Source organism: Vidua macroura, chromosome 7 (genome assembly GCF_024509145.1).
Source record: "Vidua macroura isolate BioBank_ID:100142 chromosome 7, ASM2450914v1, whole genome shotgun sequence".
NCBI classification, from domain to species: Eukaryota; Metazoa; Chordata; class Aves; order Passeriformes; family Viduidae; genus Vidua; species Vidua macroura.
In genome coordinates, this window is record NC_071577.1 from 37,778,067 (window position 1) to 37,800,138 (window position 22,072).

Sequence of the window (22,072 nt, forward strand, 5' to 3'; positions counted from 1 at the left end):
AGCAGCAAGGGACTTTGCCAAAGACAGGACTTTGAATTTTATTTCTCCTCATACCAGCAAGTGATGGAATTGAGGAGTTGGAACAACTTTACATCTCATACCAGGCTATCACAAAATTAAACTGTGCCCTTTCCCACCACACACAGCACCCTCTGAGGTAGATAATACAGGTCATGCTTAAAAATGCAAGTAGCATCTTTAAATATTAATCATACACAGCACCAATATTGAATTGATAGCCTTTCTTTCAACAATTCCCCAACAATAACAACTGGAAAACGATGGCACAGATTCATCCCAGCTTCTTAAAACCTTAAGCTTCTGAAATCAGTCTCCACATTAGCATTAAATACAGCAACGTTCTGATTTCAATCATTGACAGCCTGAAATAAATTAGTTAGAGTCTCATCTAGTTTCAACAGTCTGCTATTCATTGAGTCATTCAGATGTTGGATGGAGTCCATCAACATCTCCTGAACACACTTTTTTTGTTGGTTGTTTTTTTTTTTTTTAGCCAATCTGCTAGTCTCTGGTTCCTTTCTGACACTTCCATCCCTTTCTACTATGATGTTCCCTGAGCTATCACCCCTCATTTCCACAGTTCTCCATCATCTCCACTTCCTGCTCTAACTTTGTCTTTTCCTCTCCTCTCATTATTATTTTGTGTTTCTAATCAGCCCCTGTGCCACCCAGCTCACCAAAATCCTTCTTTTGCTTTGGCAGTTTTTAATTGTTTCTTTGGGATCACGACTGGAAAGGATGCACTGTTATTGTCCCCAGAATTGTGTTTCAAAATGGCAGTGGCTTTACGTTAAATATATGAGAAGGAAAAGAATAAAAAGGCACCAGACTTAGTGAAAATCTTAAAGCCACACTGCTTTTCAGGTAAGTACAGGAATTTGCCTGCATTCCATACAGAAATCAGGAACAACCTCCATGGTTGCTGTTGTCCTCCCTGTGTTTGGTGTCTCCTGATGCACCCTCAGAGCCTCACACACGTGCTGTGGTTCCACACAAGGTCACTGCTGCACTGCCAGGATGTCATGGTGGGGGGAAGAGTGGCTGAGTGGGGATGACAGGAAATGAGAAAGCTGGGAGAGTGGGAAGCACAGGAGGAACACAGCACTGAAGGACATATTGAGGAATGTGGGAAACCTTCTGAGCACCAGGAAAGGCATCCCCTTAGGAAAAAGCCTTTCCAAAAGGTATAAGGATGTGTTTGCGTTTGGGTTGATGTGCAAGAATAGCAGAACATCGTGTTTTTCACATTTTTATCTTTGTGAATCAGTGTTAAAAATTATAACTCTTTCCTGCTCTTATTTCAGAATTACTGGACTCCAGCTCCCCGTGCATCCTGCTAAGTGACATTATTGCAGCTCCCACTTCCACCAGAACAGCTTTGCCCTTGCATGAAGCCCCAGCTGCTGCCCCCAGTGTAGGTGCAGAGGCTCAGATAACAAACTCCAAGCCATGGTAGCCTCAAGTGCATCACTGAGGGCCCTGGAGCTGCTTCTCATTCCCAAATCACTACTCTTTATCCTGATTGCACCTATAAATCAAGTGCTAGATTTAGGCTAGCACAGAAAGTCAGTCTGCAAACCAGACTGCAGATGAGGAAGGAAGAGAAGGAACCATTAAGATTGGTAAATTCTTATATGCCATTTATCAAAGAGGGGAAAAACAGAATTCTGATCTTTACATGGTGTATCTGGCCAGATACTACAGAATGTCAGGTTTTATTGAGTTGCTCTTCTATCCCAATCCTGTCCAATTTTAAGTTTTTCTGATATAAAAAGCCACACAGTTGGCTGGTGAGGGTCTGAAAAGGAGGTGATTCTGCCCCTCTTCTCTTCTCTGGTGACACCCCACCTTGAGCACTGCGTCCAGCTCTGGCATCCCAGCACAGGAAGGAAAACAACCTGCTGGGGAGAATCCAGAGGCCACCAGGAGGGATGGAGCAGCTCTGCTGGGAGAACTGGGATTGTTCAGCCTGGAGAAGAGAAGGCTTTGAAGTGACTTAACTGCAGCCTTCCAGTTCCTGAAGGGAGCCAGCAGGAACGGTGGGGAGAGACAATTTACAAGGAACTTTAGTGGCAGGACAAGGAAAATGGCTTCAAAGTGAAACAAGACAGGTCTGAATTGGATATTAGGAAGAATTTCTTGGCTGTGAGGGTGGAGAGACCCAAGCACAGGTTGCCAAGAGAAGTTATGGCTACCCCTGGCTCCCTGGAAGTGTCCAAGGCAAGGTTGGAGCGCCCTGGGGCACTGGAAGGTGTCCCTGCCACAGCAGGAGACTGGCACAAGATGAACTTTCAATCCAAGCCATTTTATGACTGTATGAAAACTTGACCTGTGGACTCTGCATTACATTGTGCCTTCCTTGGCTCTAGACTGGAGAGCTAAAACATTTGAACGAGACACAATGGAAATGATCTTCTTGATTTAGGGTCCCTCAGCAAATCTTGCTCCTAAACCTTGATTTTTAAAGCAAATCCTGCTCCAAAGCTGCCTATGGTTAAGAGCTGGACCCATATCAAGGCCTTCCAAAGCAGATAACATTCATACTTTCAGTGCATTTGTGGATGGCTGCGTGAAGGTGTTAATCCCCTACGTACAGCCATTAGCAAGGAATTCATTATTCTGCCCAGTGAGTTATCCCTCTATTAAACGTTAGGAAGAATTAGCCTAATATTTACTGTCAGCTATTTGTTATGTTAAAGAGGTCTTTGCCAAATCTCCAGCACCTCCACCACACGCACAAAATCATACTTTAAATGAAGTAATTCTGAATTAAACAAGTGTGCTAGTACTACTAGTGGGATTTATAGTAACCAATAACAGTCTAAGAATGTATTTCACAGATTGCTTCTTTATATTGCAAAATTAATAGAGTTTTATATCTGAAGAAACAAATCTGCACATTAAAAATCAATGTTGCTCATGATACACACTTGGTATTATTTCTGGGAATGCTACAGCTGGCATGCACAGCCTAGTTAAAATATTATAATTTACTTGACTGCATGCATAGTCGATTTGCAGTCAAAACTGCCACTTACTACATGGGAGGAAAAACAATGACTTCCATGCTACTGCAAACATCAAAGGTAGTTTTTTGCACTACTCCCCCTCAAAACCTCCTGGGAAAAGCCCTGACTCATAAGCTTTCCACTGGTTACTAGAGTGCTTCTTAGGTTTGAAGGAAAAAAAAAAAAAAAAAAAAAAAAGTCATATTTTGCTACAGTACCTCCACTGAAAAATCCTCAACAAGCAGAATGGATTGAAAAATTCAAGCATGACTAAAAAGTACATTCCCCACTAGTCAGTGAATTTTGCTCCCTATTTGTCACTGCCACCTTGGAGAGCGGTGAGCATTAATAATGCATGGGTGCTAGGAATGTATTAGCAACTAACCTTGCGAAGAAAATCAACTGGGGACCCAGAAGAGCTGTTAAAAAAAAAAAAAAGAAGGAAAAAAGAAAAAAAAGAAAAAAAAGAAAAAAAAGAAAAAAAGAGAACGAAAAAGAAAAAGAAACCAAGTCAGAGCTCTCTGGTGTCCTCTTATTTATGGAAGAGATTTTGGGAGCAGTGTCAGGGATGGCGGGCACTATGTATCACTGCAAACTCAGGCTGGAAATCTCTGCAATGGGGTCATAATTGAGTTCATTGATCACATTCAGGAGCAGACCCCCCCCACCCACCGAGCTCTGGCCACTCTCCAGCACAAGGAATACCCCAGAGGACCAAGAATATTTATGCAAAGTGGTGGTTGGAGCAGAAATATCTTTATTAAATGTGTTTTTAAGGAAAGCCTTCATTCTGCTGTTATTGGCTTTGCAGCTACTTTGCATTTGTTAATTGTGATCAAGTTTTCCTAGGAACTGATCAGCATGTTTGCCAGCAAATATTTTCTAGGATAGGGCCAGTCAGGGGGGTGGGAAAACCTTTACAGTCTCCTGCTTCTACAACTGCACCATGCTGATCATGAGGTTACCACCACAGCCATTCAAGCGTGGCTATTCCCATCTTTTATTTTATGGTGACATGATAACACAGGGATTTTATTCTCATTTTGAAACCCTTCAGTCCTCCCAAATCCAAGGTATCCAGTACCCAATGAAAATATTCTGCTTTCTAGAATAAAACAGCCTTACCACTTCTCTAGTTTGAAACAATTTGTGCAGGAAGCTGCTCTATCCTGCTGTTACACTTGACAGTAATGGTTTCAGTTATATATTTATGTCCTGCCATCTCCTTTTAATATATATTGTTTATATTCCCCGGCCTTTTTTCCGTTATAACAATCATTACAAGTTTTACATGGAATATAGTTGCTTTTTTGTGCTATTAGCCAAAACAAATATTGTGTTTAAATCCACCTCATTGATTCACGTTCTCAATGAATGTATCCAGCTCGCCACTGGAATGGGGAGATAGAGAGAAACAGTCCTAAGTTCTGCAAAAAAAGTGAAAATAACATGGTTTTCCTTCCCCCTTCTGCTGGAAAAATGGACCAAAAAATTCTCCTATACTTTACTCATCAAGGAAAAAATGTCCCAGAAATTTCCGTGCAGATCCAACCTCCTCCCCCTGAAATAATCAGAACGGCCTGATGCTGCAAGCTAAATTATTTGCTTTGTAACTCATCAGTTATATTTTTAGTTTCCCATTGCAGACCTTCACGCAATTAATTCATTAAGATCATTATGACTTAGCGTCGCATCCCAAATTCAAAGTTCCCTATACACAATTTAATCTTTGGTCATTTTTTATTAAGATGTGCTTTGAATGAGCAGTTTCCCCCCAACAAGGGTTGGGCCAACTCCCTAATTAAATGCTGCAGCCTGTGGATAAGCTGGAAACCTCACTGTGACACAATCCTCCTGCCTTTCACCTGCTTTCCTAACACTCATCAACTAATTCATGCCATTCTTCTCATCTTTATTTGATGTTGACGACAAAATAAAGTTAAAAGACACCTGCTGGTAGATAGATTTTCCACTGAACATGCTTATACAGGCCTTTAGGAAAACTAGATTCTGGCATCCTAAGAGGATCACATGATTAAGATCTGAAGATTGAGAAGAGAATTGGTTCAGTACCAGTTTCTCATTCTCATTACAATTGTTCTCCAGAGAAATGAGCATTTTTTCACCATTGTTTTCTTGACACAACGATCTTTGTTGAATTTTAGTGTATTTTTTTTTGCCATCTTTCTTTCTTTATCCCCTTTTCCTTTTCTTCTTCTTTCCAAACCTCCCTATGTATGCCACAGTTGTTTAATTTTTGTTATGGAAATGATTAAAGTTTTATTTTGTTTTGGTTTGTTTCATTTATCTCCCAGGAGTTTTTCAGGGTGATAGTCACTCTGTAAATGAATGTAAAAATGCTTTTGTCAGATTATCTTGCATATTAACTGGTAAAATGCTTGTTATTTTACTCTGATGTTACATTCACAACAGGATAACAGTTTTGATCCTGTTATGCAAAAATCTGCATTATAAATTAGAAGGCATATTTCACACTTTTTTATCTTGGGCAGATTCCTAATGCAGTCATTTGGTGTTAGGATGAAAAAATGGAGATAAGGCAACTTCCATTAGCTCAGCTCATGTTAGATTCAGCAGGCACAAGCTCAGGCCATACGTGGTGACACCTTACTCATATGATCTGAATTTGGGTGATGTCTAACAGCTCAAGAAATGTTGAGCTTCACAAACCCCATGCACAAAAACCTGCATGTAGAATGCCAAATATCTTGGGCTGAAAGCATTTTTATAAGGTTTTTTTTTTTTTTTTGTTTGGTCTTTTTTGTTTTTTTTGTTTTTTTTTAAGAAAAAAGAATGTATTTAGCTAAACAAACTTGCAATTATTAGTTATGGTAAGATCCTATTCATTAGGTCCTGAAAATCTCAGAAACATTTTTCAACTGCAGCCTAATGTTTCATAGTTAAAGGCAGTTTTTCAAGAAGTTATTGTCTTTTTCTCCTTTCAGTTACTTATAAAGTTTCTAATCAAACCTGAAATTAGTCAGATTGTTTATAGAATTCCATTTTCATTATTTCTAACAATATTAGCAGTGCAAAGCTTCTCTAATTTTGCAGGTTTGTAGTGTAGACCATTATTATAAATGGTGCTAAGTTCATAAATCAGGTCCTGCTAAAGATATTTAACATCATTAAATATCACAGCTGACTTAATCATTCAAGTTTTAGAAAATCTTGGAGTGAGTACCACCTTAAGAAGATTTCCAATTTGCTTTCAGAAGAATATTTTATATCAACATAGCCAGTACAATCTGATAGGACACAACAGGAATCATCCATCAACATGACAAGTTCAAAAGGGATGATCCTGTAAACTACACACACAGAGGAAGGGAGGTGTCTCAAGTGAGACAAGAGCAAGTTTTGGGAGGCTGTGTTCAAAATGTTCACCCTCCATGCTCCTTTCCCAAAAAAGAAAAAAAAAAAAGACAGAAAAAAGATTTGCAACTCTTGAATTATTTTTGTTCTGTGTTTTATCACAATGAGCAGTAGATTCCCATATTCACTCTCCATCTTTTTACCTCTCTGCCAAAATTCAGTCTCTTGCTCTATGCAGAACATTTCCAGCTCTTTATTTGCACAGTGCCTCAAAGGCTCAGGTCCTGCTGTGGGACTCAAACTTTTGGCCTCTGTGTTGATTCACATATATATTAAAAAATCCGTGTTTTGAATTCCTGTGGTCTTAAGCAATGCAAAGAGAACTCTCCTCCGTGTCCATGGGGATGGCTGTAAGAGCCATGGAAGTCTGTTTGTCATAGAAACTGAATGGTTTGGGTTGGAAGGGACCCTGAAATTCATCCCATCCCACCCCTGCCAAGGGCAGGAACATCTTCCATCATCCCAGGCTGCTCCAAGCCCTGTCCAACCTGGCCTTGGACACTTCCAGGGATCCAGGGGCAGCTACAGCTTCTCTGGGCACCCTGTGCCAGGGCCTCCCCACCCTCACAAGAAAGAATTCCTTCCATACATCCAACCTAAACCCACCCTCTGTCAGCTCAAGTCCATTTCACATTACCCTATCACTCCATGCCCACATTTTCTAGAAAAGAAATGTGTGAGTGAATGGGAATTGTTTGGGAGGGGGGGACTTGAAGAAGGGAACAGACAATCTGCAAGACTGTGGGGGAGGGGTGTGAATAAGGATCGGTAAAAAAAAGCCATAAAAAGCAGATTTTAGTCACTTATACCAATGCATTTGCCTGCACACACCAATACAGACCAAGTTGTTCCTACAGGAAAAAGCCCAGAAATCCCCAATCCTGGTTCCTGGTGCTGGAGGAGCTGCTGCCCTGCCCAGGCCCTGCTCCTCAACAAGGACATGTTCACCTAAGAGCCCAACAAGAAAAAGCCTTGATACAGCTCCTTCTATGCCCTACCCTCATCCAGGCTGGAAATAATTTGGAAAGATCCCAAATTACTGTGCTGGGATTTAAATCAGGGCTTTTACACCCACAGTGTCCCAGCTACACACACACAAAAATTAGACAACAATAAAAAGGGGAAAATTAAGCAATAAGAAGGTAAAAAAAAAAAATCCCCAAATTCTAAACATTCCAAGCAGCATAGCACGAACCCATTCACAAATATGCACTGTCTGCCCTGAGACAGAGTCAAAACACGCAAAACACTCTTTTCTCTTGACCTTGCAAAATCTTGCCATAGCCATTACCAGCTCCAGCCAATTTTTTCTTTTTTTTTTTCCTTTTTTTTTTTTTTTTTTTTTTTTTTTTTTTTTTGGTAGAAATGGAATTTACAGATTACAAAAATGGTTTGCTCAAGTCCTCACCATCCCTTTGAACTCTGAGGCCATTTGAATTTGATCCTGACCAGGCTGACCATAAACCATTCTTTTTGGATAATAGAGGAAATGGAGCAGTTTGTCTTGAGGAACCTTATAATAAACTGTAGCTCAGTAGTTATGAACTAAAACTAAAATAGATTTTAAAAAATGATCATACATATGTTTGTGTGTGTGCTTTACATATATGTACACACACTCACATAAATACACACTCAACTTGATGCCACCAGATGTGAACGAGAGAACAACATTGGCAATGTTAAGATTATTTTTTAACTTAATAAACTTCACCTACTTGTTCATTATATTTTTATTGTATTAATAAAATATTGCTCATTTAGACGAGTTTGATAAATAAAACCCTCTAAATTTTCCGTTCATAATTCACTATAATCTATGTGCAAAGCTCAGTGCAGTAGTCACAACTAATAAAGCCCCAAAATATAATTTATTTGGATTTTAAAGTCTTGCAGTGTATTTTTCATAAAACCATTGAAAATTGCATCTTTCATCCCAAACAAGACACATGGTGTCAGGTCCATTAAAGCACCCAAAAAATCTGAGTTTTGGGATGATTTAGATGCCTAAACCTAAACTTTGGTCCTCAGATGCAGAGGTGGCTTCTCAACAGAGCTTTAGCAACATGAATTCAGAGGCAGAAAATCTGAAAAATTGGGTATGCCCTGGTTTAAGGGCTCAGTGCTGTGCCTGAAGAATGTACAGAACTGGGGTAGGACTCTTTCAGTCAGTATTTCTCATCTTTTCTCCCTGCAGACAGATCATTTTTCAGCAAAATGATGATTTCAGCCTTTTGGAGGCTGTGATTTCTTAATGTGTACATACTGCACCAGGAGCTGGGCAGAGATTGTGGCCCCTTGGTGGCCACATCCCTAAATTCAGTGATGTTTCAGGCAGCCAGAGCTGACAGGGAAAACCTGAACCTTTCAGCCCAGTTAGAGTTGTCCCACCCTGGTTAAAAGGAGTCCTGAGGAGAGGAGCTGGGAGAGACCAGGTGGAGCCAAGCAAGCAAAGTCAAACCCTTCTGCTCCTGCACGGCTAATTATGAAAAATGTCCTGTGGCATCACTTGCCAAAGAGAGATTTTAAGCTTTTCCAGTTCTCCAACTTGCGGCACATCAGAGGAAATTAAAAGCAAATAAAAAACAACCACCAAAACTGTGTGTGTGTCCCAAAGCAGAGACCCAGAGTCCACCAAAAACAGTGATCCATCAAAGGAGGGGACTGTTAGCCAAAGGCACAGCCAGAGGCTCCCAGGGAGCTCTCAGCCCACTGCTGTTTCCCAGATTTCCCAGTAACCACAGAGTTCCTGGAGCTTGGGTAGAGCACACAGAAATACCCACAACACGTTGTAAAACATCTTGTTTTAGTCCCTGGTTGTAGGTGATGATGAGAGTAGAAGAACTGAGTCACCAAAGCCTAGAGAGAAGAGCTGGAACAACTGAAAACTTATGTGATTTGGGGCTGTTTTTCTTTTATTTCTGTAAGAAATAACCTGGCTTTTCTTTGCTGTCATTCATGCCCTGCATACACGTGACCACCGGTTTTGTGAATGAAAAATATATCTGAATTCAAAAGATTGCACATAATTAACAGATGATCAATGTCTGAAAATTTGTGCAGGGTGTGCATTATTCATTAATTGCCTTTTCATTTGATTATTCACCAAGAACTATTAATTATTTCCCTCTTTAAAAAAGCTTCAATGATCTAATCAAGATGAGAGGGGAGTAAATATCATATCTCTTAGGAGAGCAATAGTGTACACTATGAACCAAGGATGAATTGGAAATAGCCAAAATGGAAAACAATTGAACACCTACAGCTACTCTTTGTGAGGTATCTAAAAATATCTGAGCAGTCACAGAAATCAGGAATGGTTCCCAAATATAAAAAGTGTTTACCAGAAAATGGTGCATAATGAGCAATTTAGCCAGCTATTCAGCAGTGATCCAAGGAATTCTCTGATTCAGAAAATGGAAATTTGAGCAAAGAGGTATTTGAAAACTGAGCAAGACTATTTTGACAAGGAATATCAGGAAAGAAGCAGAATTTAGTATAAACTTATCTAAGATTTTTAGAAATCTCAGCTGTTCTGAGTGTCTGAGAATAAGAGGAGAACTGTTTTTCTGATAGAGGGAAAAGGTGGTTTTGGAGGCATCCAGAAGCTGATTCTAATCCCTGTTTTAATTAAAGAGGAGCAAGTTCCTGACACTGCATCTGCTTGGCTTCCCTGGCACCACCATCCTCATTCCCTTCAGGGCAAGGATTCTCCCAGTGCCACGAGGAGACCAAGGGGGAGGGCAGGAGGCAGGGAGAGGACTGTTTTCATTCCAGACTGAAGCCTTTTATAAACTTCATCTATTGCAACTTTTCCTTCAGCTCCTCAGAAACAATCTTATTTCAAGTGTCTGCACATAACCATAATTCACATCGTTCCATAAAACCTCATTTCCAGAACTATAAACAGGGTTGGCTTTTTTTTATTTTTTTAAGTTAACAGAACAAATCCTAAAGTGTCTAATGACACAAGATCTAATGAAAAACTGTTATTGCTGCAACACAGCATTTGGATTTTCTTGCAGACCATACTTATCAGGTAGATAATAACATTTTATGCTGGGAAATAAAAACAAGACTTTCCTAAAGTAAAAAAAAAAAAAAAACAAAACAAAACAACTATAATCTTCTATAATTCTGTACAGAAGACTGTACCAAGGAAATTCTCCTTGGCAAACTAAGCTATGATTAAAGGTAGTCACTGGTACTTGTGATCATTTCCTAACCTTCAGATTGAACTGTCCTCCAAGCTGAGTTTTTTGGTAACCTAGTAGTTTATGGTTAGGACAAATCTTGATAGCAATCCAAAGTCTTCCTGAAACACACACGTGGCTCACTTTCCCCAGCAGATAATTGAATTCAGATACAAGTTTTCTGTCAGACATCTACAAATATGAAATGCACCATGAAAATGTACACAAAGGAATAAGATGATCATCATACATGCACAAAATAGCAAAGAGGTTGCTCCATAAAAAATATTTTCTCTCCAAACTGCAGTGCATTTAATATCAAAAGATTGGCAAAGAACCATAATATTCTAGCATTTCCAGAATCAAGCTCCTATACTCTTCCAACATTTATAACTTCTAATTTGGCCAGAAACGCTTTTCATTTCATTGACAAACACTGCAACTCTTCCCTGCAAAATTATCCTGACAAGATACCAGCACAGACACAAGAATCCTCTCTATTCTTAACCACAGTGACAATGTTTCATGGAAAAATGAAATTATTTTACTTGCCTGTCCATTCCTCTGCCCAAAACCATCCCAAACCAGCACTTCCTTATGGCAGCCAGATAACAGGATTTTTTAATCACTGATAAAATACATCCTTCTACAGGACATGGCTGATGTTAAGATATGAGAGCTCCCCAACAGATTTCCCATGGAATTCTGATCCCTCCTCAGTGAACAACGGGGGATTGCACATGTTCAGTGTCTCCCTGTGCCAGGGTCATGGGTGCTAGAGGCTGTGTCTCTGCTCAGAGCTGCTGTCAGATGGATTTCCACAGGACAGAGGGAAAGATCTCCCATCTGAGAAGCTGATGGAGGACCTAAAGCAGCTGATCTGACAAGGTAAAACACCCCAACAACAATGCTTACAGAAAAACATACTTTAAGATTGCTTTAAATTTTCTATCTAATGTTGCTTTATATCAAATTATTTTAACACAGATTTTGTCACTATTTCCTATTTGCACTCAAATTCCTATCTTCCCTCCCCTATTTTCTCTTTATTTAAGCCACGTCTCCCAGGCAGGGGTAGGAGCATCACGTGGAGCTGCAGAAGTCAGGCCAGGTGAAATGAGGAGACTGCACATTGCATGCCACTAATTCACATTCAATTTCCCAGAGCACATTAAAGAAGAGCAGAGTCAGAGCAGAGCTCTTGGTGCCCTCCCAGCAGAGGCTCTTCCCTGCAGAGGGGTAATTGCCATCATTCTCTCTCTCCTTACTCTCATATTAAAAGAAATAAATGTGTCAGAGCTACTTCGCTCACTGTGCCAAGGACAAGAGAAAAATCTGAGAGGATATAATGGTCTTATTAAACATCATGATCATCTTTGTGTTTTCCTGCCCAGATGATAGAGTGAAACACCTTTTTTTTTTTTTTTTTTTCCTGCGGGTAGGAGATGTGATAAGTTTTCTGTGGGAGTGAATTGAGTTTGAGTTTGCAGAAGTAGCCTACAAGCAAAAAAAATAGCGTCTCAATGTTCAGCCAAAAAAACCCAAACAACCCCACTGAAAAATACACCCCCAAAAAAGCCAAACACCCACTCCCCAAGTGAAAAAAAAAAAAAAAAAAAAAAAAGAAAACAAAAACAAAATCCCCCCAAAAAAACCCAGAAAAAAAAAAATCTATCACATATAAAGAAACTTTCTTGAAAAGCAGCTTTGCTCAGGAATGATGTCCAGCCTCAGAGGAAAGAGGGAAACCTCCTCTTTGGAAGGAAGAAAACCTTTGGAAAACCTCTGGGAGAGTGAGTGGGAAGCTGATGTTTTCCCCCAGCTGCCTTTCTCCACGTGGTGCCCTGTGGCTCAGGGAGGGGAGGCTGGTGAATAAATCTCTGTGTGGTTCAAGATCCAAGCAGAGACATCAGAAGAGACACTGAGCTCACACCTCAGTGACGTGACTGTAGTAAAAAACAGGGTGAGTGACTTTTTCTTAAGGCAGACAATGATAGCTCAAAGTGGGGGATGATTTAAAACTAAAATAGGAGAGATTTGGATTCGATGTTAGGAAGAAGTTCTTCACTCAGAGGGTTCCAAAGCCCTGGCACGGGCTGTCCAGAGAAGCTGTTGCTTGGAAGTGTTAAAACCAGGCTGGATGGATCTTGTAGGGGGTAGTGGAAGGTGTCCCTGCCCATGGCAGGTACACAAACAAGATGGACTTTATGGTCCCTTCCAACCCAAACTGCCCTGGGATCCATGATTTTAGGAGATAGATTGTTTTGCAGAACGACTTCACTTGACCATAACCTGGTGCTCTTGGTCTTTTCATTGCCAACTCACAGGAGCTAAACTCCTGAAAATGCTACATTTTCTGCCTAGAAAAATTTATGTACAGTTACAGCATGTGCTGGAAATGAAGGACAACATGAGCAGGACAGAGCAAACCAAAGCAGCTGGTGGGTCTGAGGTGGCACCCAAGGTCTCAGGCTGGAATGTGCTGGCAGCCTGGCTGCTGTTGAACCTCCCAGTCTCATTTTGCTTGGTCTGAATCCTGGGATGTTGGAGTTTTGCCTTTGCCAGTTGAGGAGCACCTCAGCCTTCGCTGCATCACAGCTTCTGGCTCATTCCCAGCTGGTGGCTGCTGTGAATATTCCACACTCCACGGCTGGCAAATGCAAACTGTTTTACATCCACTCTGCTTCCACTGCCTTGTGGTAAATGCAACTTCTGGTCCCTATGGAAGCAGAAGGAACTGTCTACATAGTGAAAACTGTCATGAATCAAGACCTTGGTAACAAAAAATCTCCTCACCTCACCTCCCCTCTCCTGGAGCACTCTCAGACCAGATATGAGGTATCAATATAAAGCACCAACACAAAAAATCTCTGTGCCAAAAGAAACTCCCCACACAGCACCTCCTTTTGTGGGGCAAAATCCCCACTGACCCCCCTGCCCAAGAGAGCACTGTGCCTCAAGCATCAGCCCCTGATTTCTGGCTGCACAGAATTCCCCCTCAGAAGCACGAATCAAACCTCTCCAGAACAGCCCCTGTCAGTGCATGGCTCTGTGTCTAATGCCTCTCCAGCCCTTTCATTTCTGTAGAATAATGAACCTACAGAAGATTCCGAGTTTTCCCTCTGGTTTAACAGCCCTACCCCTGCCTGTTGCTGATGTGCTCCATCCCTGCAGTTAGCCAGAGAAATAATGATAATTTACACCCAGCTCGCACACTTTTTCGGCATTTCTGCGAGCAATCCAGAGGCGACAGGAACAAATTGATGGAGACAGGAATGGGAGAATCCCACCCTGTCAGAAGATGAATGAGCTGAGCTTGCATGATGTGAACCATGGCTGACAGAAGCGAGGGGGAATCAAAGAGTGAGCAACTTTTGACAACACACGCTTCACAGCTCTGACCACTGAGGATCTACATGATTATCTCCAGACAAAATAACTGTGAGTAAAAGGCTTACATACACTTAAATTAAACACAGCAGGGTTTTAGTAATCTCTGTTTGCATTTTACTTTCTGTTAAGAAGGAAATTGCTTGGACTGGGAACATTTCATTTAATGGCATTTTTAGTTACCTTTTGTACTTCTAATGCCATAGTCTAAATTCACCCCAAATTACCCAGGAAGGCAAAAGAAACTTTTGTCCTTTATTTTTAATTGCTGTAGCTTCCTTACCAATTTTACTAAATTAAATGTGTTTTAAAACATCACCGTATTTGAAACCTAATTATCCCAATCTCTGAATGAAGAATAGCTAACAATACAAACCCCATTTATGTAATTTATTTTGCAAAAGGAAAATAAATGGAATGCAGTTGCAGTAATGATATACATGTTTGCAATTCCACTCTGCTTTTTTCTCTTCCCCACAACAACTTAGGGAAGCTGCATTTTTTTTTTTTTTTTTTTAAACAGATGCTTTAAAAGCATCTCTGCTGTGGCATTTGTTGTGTCTGTACTGCTCTCAGAATGAGGGAAACTCTGCATAATGTCATGTTCTCTCTAAGTACCATGAAGGGCTTTTGTTTTGTGTGGTGGGTTGGCTTTTTGTTGGGTTTTTTTTTTGTTTTTTTTTTTTTTTTTTTTCTGTTCTAGCTGGTCATGAATGAGGATTATGGCCTGTCGCCCACAATAAGTCATGAATGAAGATCATGGCTGGTAATTGTGATGTGTAAAATAAAAAGAGTGGGAGATGCAGGGCTGAGATGCTCTGGGTGTTCAATCACTATTCAACACACCCCAGCCAAGTGGAGTTTAATCTTCTCAGACCACCTAGTCCTGAGATCTTAAATTTGGGTTTTGTTGGATAAGCCACCATTTACTCACTGCATTTATCAATTACTTGCTGACTTCCCAGTACTTCCAGCAGCATTAAACTCTGTCCCAGGGAAGAAAATTGCTCCCAACTGATGATCCCACTGGTTAAAAGCAGGAACACAACCAATCCTCACCCAAACAAACAAATAAAACAGGGAGAAAAGCATTATTAGAAGAGATTTCACTACTAGAGCAAGAAAAGAAAACTACTGGCATTTTACACAGCAAAGTTCCTCATCAGTCAACAGAATTTTCCTTAAATTTTCTATTACAAAAAGAATCTCAGGATTCAATATAAAAAGTAAAGGGCTATTTATTTTTTCAAAAATCATTTTAAAAATAGCATAGATACCAGAGGAATTCAGTTCATATTTCACCTGCTTTGCTTAGGAAGATGCCTTCAAGCTCAGTAGCCTGCTCGCTGTGAGTAAACACCAGGGTGTATGTGCTCAAACAATCCAAAATACTTGCTGAAGATTACTTTTACAAACAAGCCTGGGAAATTTGCTTTGCTGTTTTCTGTTGGGTCGTGTTATTTGCTCTCAGCGAGTGCTCAGATGGGCCCTGACTGGTTTATTCAGACAAATATTTGCAAGACCTTTCAAGTTTGGCCTAAATGTTTATTTGTTCAAAAAATTCATATGAGGAAAGACTTGGTTATTCTTCGTTCACTTGCCAGCATTGTTATTCCTCATTTTTTAAGCAGTCATATGTCCAGTTAGAGAATGGAGACAATGCCCACGTGATTTTGATGACAAATTGTGTGTTATAAATAATGACTGGTAAAAATGATCAGTGCTTGAATAAGGCCAACACTTGTTTGCATAAAGCATCCAGTAAATATTTAGAAATAACAAATACTTTCCTAGAAATCAGAATTGCTGTGCGAGCAGATCGCCGGCAAGAAGGAACACAAAACTTGGGTAATATTTTGTTTGCCATGAAAAAAAAAAAATGTACCACTTGTGCCTGAATATTTAAAGCAGAAAAATTAAGCTCAAGCATTTCTCCATACTTCTTCCAACACAACTGCTTATTAGCAACTCTTCCAGCTAAGGATACTCCTTGGGATTCTTTAAAAGATATTTCTTAAATTAGATAAATCACACAGCTATTGAGACTTGCTCTTGGAAAGCCCCAAATTCAATTTTTGTTGTGTTTTTGGTTTTTTTCCTTATCTTTTCCAAATGTGTTTCCTTCCTTGTGCACATGTGCTACTCTGTTAACCTTGGTTCCTGCTACTTGCTCACATTCCTACATCAATTTTATCCTAGAAAACCTTTAAACATCAATTTTTAAATTTAATTTTATCATTTATAGGGGAAAGAAACAGCATTAAAATATTTAACACATGTGGCCAGTGGAAAATAAACACATCAGCTGAGGTCTTCCACCTTTCTTGGTGTCCCTTTATAGTCTCAAAAAGGGCAGAAATATCAACATCCACTTCAAGGAGCATAATAACGGTGACCAAAGTGCAACTTTAAAACGAGTTTGCCTGTTAGCTGGGAAGCATTTCTTTATGCAGTGCTGAGAAGAGCTGGTGCTGAAAATATCCTTTCAGAGATATTAAAGCACATTATTAGGAGCTGTGGCTCACCAACGCACAGGTATCACCCAATTTCATTACTACCTGGTTAATTAACCTGCTTAAAGTGTGAAAGTTGGCACCTTGTCATTAGAAGCCATGGGAATAACTAATGAGAAGCCAAGAAATCATTTATTTCTCAATTAAAAACCCCGAAAGAAGAGGTTTTGTCTCATTATTCCTCTTTCCTGTTATCACCTATGCAAAGCCAAGAAGATTTTTTTTAAAACATAAATGTCTAAGAAAAAAAAAAAAATAAGATACTCTGTGTAACATCTTAGGAAACACTTCACAGATCTTTAATAAAATGTGGTGCTATCCAACACCAATAAGCAAGCCAAGGACTTTTCAGGGAAAATACATTCAGTAGACAGCAGGAATGTGAATATGAGTCCTTTAATTTAATAGGATTTATTTGCTATTCTTTTTTAGCGTATCTAGAGGTCAAAGAGACAAAAAAAGTCACACTTGAGTTATCAATCGAGAATAAATTCCAGGATAAATAGGGATCTTGTTTTCTATTAACAAACTGCCTGCAAATAAGCAATATTTTTAATGAGTGTAGTCATTTAGGATTAACAATTTATGGAAAAATGAACCTCCGTTTCAGAAAAAGGTTGTTTTGAGAATGGGTAATTAATTTTGTTTAATATTTCCCACTTTGTGGAACTTTCTCCTTAATTTACAGAAAAAGAAACAGGTTCAGGAAAGATTTAAACACCTAAATATCACTTGAGGGGTTTGAGTCTGAAGTTTGGGTTCTCAGAATGACTTCTCAAAAATATCAAGTATTAAGTAGCAAAAGAGTCCCTGGGCTACTCTGCATACAGTGTAGGAAAGTTGAAATTATATATATAGATATATATTTATGGAAATAAATAGATATATTTATATTTATTTATGGAAAATGAGATGCCTGGGGCATTATGGATTCTAAGCAGCAAGTCACACACCTGGGGGACTGGGATCTGAAATTCTCTGTAGATATCCAAGGCACTGACAGCAGGGTGGGTGAGGGTGCTCCCCTGAACAGCAGATGGGCATTAATGAGCTAAACTGGGAGAGCAGTTCTCAAGATTAATCTTGTGACATCAGGAGGAAATGAGAGAAAAAAGTACCAAATCTGAGCTGCATTTTTTTTTTTAATAAAAGTTGTGGAAGGAGTGAGTATCCTGAAGAAGAGGAAAACATGGTTATTATGGGCATCAGAGGGGAAAATTTAAAGCTGCAATTTGAAAGTATTTGATATAGGTTTAGGAAAAAAAGTTGTCCCAACCTGAGATACATTGAGAAATAACAGAAAATGGTCTTGGGAATTGTCTGGTTTTGTGGGAAGGAAAAAAAGAAAGAAAATATGATGCTCCCATAATGGATTTATATGTCTTGTGGGTATAAATAAGTTTAATTTTTTGAGAAGAAACTTGGGAATGGGCTGAGTGCAGCACATTGCTGAGACAAGATCCCTCCTTTCTTGCTCTGCTCCCTCCATCCCTGGAGATTCAGATGCTGACACGAAGAGCTCCCAACCCTGGCACCTCACTGGAAACATCCCTGCCTGGCTCCAGCCCTGCCACCTCAGAATGAAAACTGAAAGCAAAGAACAGAGGCAGAGCAGTTTCCTGATATTTGTTCTTAAGAAAAAAAAAAAAGAAAAAAAGAAAAAAAAAACAACAAAAAAAAAAAAAAAAAAAAAAAAAAAAAAAAAAAAAACTCTCCTGTGATTGGAAAGCAAGGAAAAAAAAATAAAAAAAAAAGGAGAAGAGGAAATGAGGTAACTGAAAATTTGCTGACCTCTTCAGATTTTTCTTACTTCTTTGGTTGTAGTGTCACCAGTGGTGACAGGTGACACATGACTTCCTCAAAAAATTTAAAAATTAATTCCTGTTTGTCTTTGTTTCGATTGCTGTCATGATTTATGGAAGGGGTACCACAGATCCCCCCCTGTCCCACAGGTCTTTGGTCTAAATTTAAAGTCCAATTTGACACTGGGCTGCTTAAACATCTTCATGTAGTCTGAGTTTAGGGAGGGAATGAAGGAGCTGTTAATTAAAAACTACAGCAGAACTAGTTAAAAATGCTTTGTCTGGGTTTTTGGTTCCTCTTCATAACAGAACTACTCTATGGCAATAGGTTTGTTTTTCTTTGAAAGCCTCTTATTTCATTGAAAATCAACACATATGAAAAGCAAAATATTTCCCCTTTTCTTATATTTCCTGATGGGGAGAAAGCCTCCCCAAAGAGCAGAGACGTGCCCAAGGAGCACAGGGAGCACCTTCCTGGACCTGCCTGCAGACAGAGACTCCCAGACACCTAAAATGAAATATTTTAACTGCTTTTCTCAGTGCAAAGAGGATCTGCTTTCTTTCCAGAAAGCAGAAACCGACTGCAGGGTTTTGGCTTTGCAAGGCAAGAAAAGAAACGCAGATCGTGTGTTGGAAGGGAACTTAAAAATCATCCAGCTCCAACCCCACTTCCATGGGAAGAAGGGTTTCTTTACTCATTCCTGCTGGATTAATGATCCAAACAGAGAATGAGACAAAAAAAGGTAGAGAAAAAAACCAGTGTATGCCACCACTTCACCTCTGCTCGTCCACACTAATGCACACACACACACATCTATAATGGATGAACTTTGAAGTTTTTGCTCCTGAAAACCAGCTTTAGATGATCTTATTTATTTATTAGTGCCACTGTTCAATTTATATTTTGGCTTGCTATTTATTATGCAAAATAACATGCTCATATTTTATTCAGCAGAGCATTTGATTAGTGTAAAGCTTTATTTACTGGCCTCCATAACAGCATTTTGTCTCGTCTGCAGGCAATGTAAGATACCCCAGGTCGTTCATAATTCTGACTGACTCCAAAAGAGAAAACTCTTAAAAGGCTGAAGCTCTTTCTCAGCACGTAGATGGCAGCAGGGCCTTTGGTTATACCAAGTCACAAGATAATTTTGTCTTTGATGGAATGACTTGCTACTTCTAACAGTAAATAAGCTTTTTTTTTTTTTTTTTTTTTTTTTTTTTTTTTCCACAGGAGATAGTCAATTGCTAAAGGTATCTCAGGATCCTGTGGAAAAAAATACTCTTTTCTTCAGAGTACAGTCTCTCTGAAGTCTCCTGGCCAGCAGCTCCATATTCAGAATCTGTTTCTGGTTTTTAGGGTTATCTGCAATCTTTTTATAAGGTTTTTTTAATCTATATCTATTGAATGTCATTAGTTTTCAGGTATTTCATAGATGTTCATTTTTATTAAGATGAATATAAAACATTTTAAGATTTGTCTACATTAAAGGTAGACAAAAAAATACATTAAATAAATACTTTTGGTGTGCTTGAACCCAAGTAACCAAGGAAGACCAGATGATTTCAAAAGCTGCCTTTAGTTATCTGTATAAAGATAATTCCCATAATTTTTATTTTAAATATATTAAAAAAAAAAATCTGCACTATAGGGTACAGAAGAATTAATAACAAATAAAATGGGAAAACAACCTAGGAAGGCCAGTCCAGGAAGCCGCAAGTGTATAAACTCTATGTATTTACTTTAAATAACAAATTATGAGCCTGATTCACAAGGACATTTTTGACTCCAGCACATGTAGGGAAGAAAAATAGTCTGAATAGTTTAAGGGAGGAGGAAAGTCCAGGATGATTTCCCCTGATAAAGGACCCTGAATGAGGAGAAGTTCTTGTCTTCCACGCCACAACCAAGATCCTCTTTAGGGCAATATTGTCTGTAGCCCCCAGTGGGGTGGGGAGAATTTCCAAAAAGAAGGGAAATTTGCTTTTTTCCCCAAAAAGATTTTTTTCTGAGAAGAAACACAGCATAGAAGGAGATCCCACAGGCAACCTGAGAGAAATACACCTCTATGTAAAAATACTTTTTAAAGGAAAGGGGAAAAAAAAAAGAGGAAAGAAAATAACCCACCAACCAACCACCAAATATGAATTAAAAAAATCATCTTCTCAGGGCAAGGGAAAGCTGTCTCAGCAGCATCACTTTTAAAATGGATAAAAGCCCTTCTCAGAGCTGAAGATAAATCAGTGGCACCAGCTTTAACAAAGAGAGAAACCTTACTTAGGGCTAAGAGACAGCAGGAGTGGTAGGAGTACCAGCTGGAACAGAGATGCACATCAAAGAAATTAAAGCCCTTTGGCTGAAGAAATTACATGGATACTATAAACTAATAACTTTAAATATTAAAAAACCCTTTTCAGGCTACAGCAAAGACACACGTTCCAAGCAGCCAGCCCAAGGTTAGCAAGCACTGAGTGAGCACAGCCCCTCAGAACCAGAGACCTTCACCTTGATGCCTCCCAGGTAACAGAGTGAATTCTTTAATCCCTACTGGTTAAAGACACAGCTTGCTATGTTGGTTTATTTTTTTTTTTTTCTCCCCACTCTCCCCATGCTTTTTACTCTCTGTTAAAATACATTTGTTAATCATAGAGCAAAGTTGCACAAAATGTTCTATCTCAGAACAAGGAGTTACACACAGCCTGTGCTGAAGCAACAGCTTGCTTTTCAGCATGACTCTGCCTTTTCCCTTGCCCTAGACACTAGGCTTTAGAGAGTTAAATTTAAGGTCTAATTTTCTTTACCAGCAGAATGTATCTCATTTGCTATCAGTGCATGCAGTAGACTTTTTGTCAACATGGTAATTCAAGGAGGAAGTCAGGCTCTCTTTGTTACCAGATTTACAATGGTTTCTTGAAAAGACAGCTTGTGTATACCTCCTGCCTCACTAGAATACTTGCTTGCTTGGCTCCTAACAATGGCTCATTAAATTCAGTCAAACTAGTATGAAACTTACCTTCAAGCAGTTTCACTTGCTGAACCCCATTCTCAAAGGATTTTCTAATCTGCAATTTCTATTTTAGACTTTGAGCAGGAAATTGGAGAGAAAAGAGCACGGAGCACTTTTTGCAGAAACACCCAAACAAAACAATACTTGATGGTACCGTTTCAGAGGCAGAATAGATTTGTGTCACTCCTGTTCTGAAGGCAATCACCCTCACAACATTTATTCCTAAAGCAGGAGCATTCCCTGATCGTTTTGGCTGTAATTAATCTCATATTGGAAGAGAAAGTAAGGCTTTTAGCAAACTTTTTTCCCCCCCTGAAATCTGTTACTTTGCCAGTCTGCACAAGAACTGGCAAAGAAGGTCCGAACCATACAGAGCTCATTACTGGCTAAACTTTTCATTTACACTTCTCACCACAACCCCCCAAAAAGATGAGATTTAGCTGGACAACCAGCAGCACGAGGACAGAATTTCCCCCTTCCTGCTACAAGTGAGAATAATTCAGATCAGTAAAGCTTCATAGGAATCTCTTGATACGCCATTTTCTCACTCCTTTTTTTTATTGAGTGTCTTCTTCAGCATTGAGGTTGCGGACAAACCTCATGTATTTCATATGGACAGTCAAAGAAGGGAAAGGTCACAAATTAAATCCCCCCAAAAAGATAACCATAGAATCAGAGAATCATAGAATGTGCTGAGTTGGAAGGGATCCACACAGATCATCAAGACCAACTCCTGGCCCT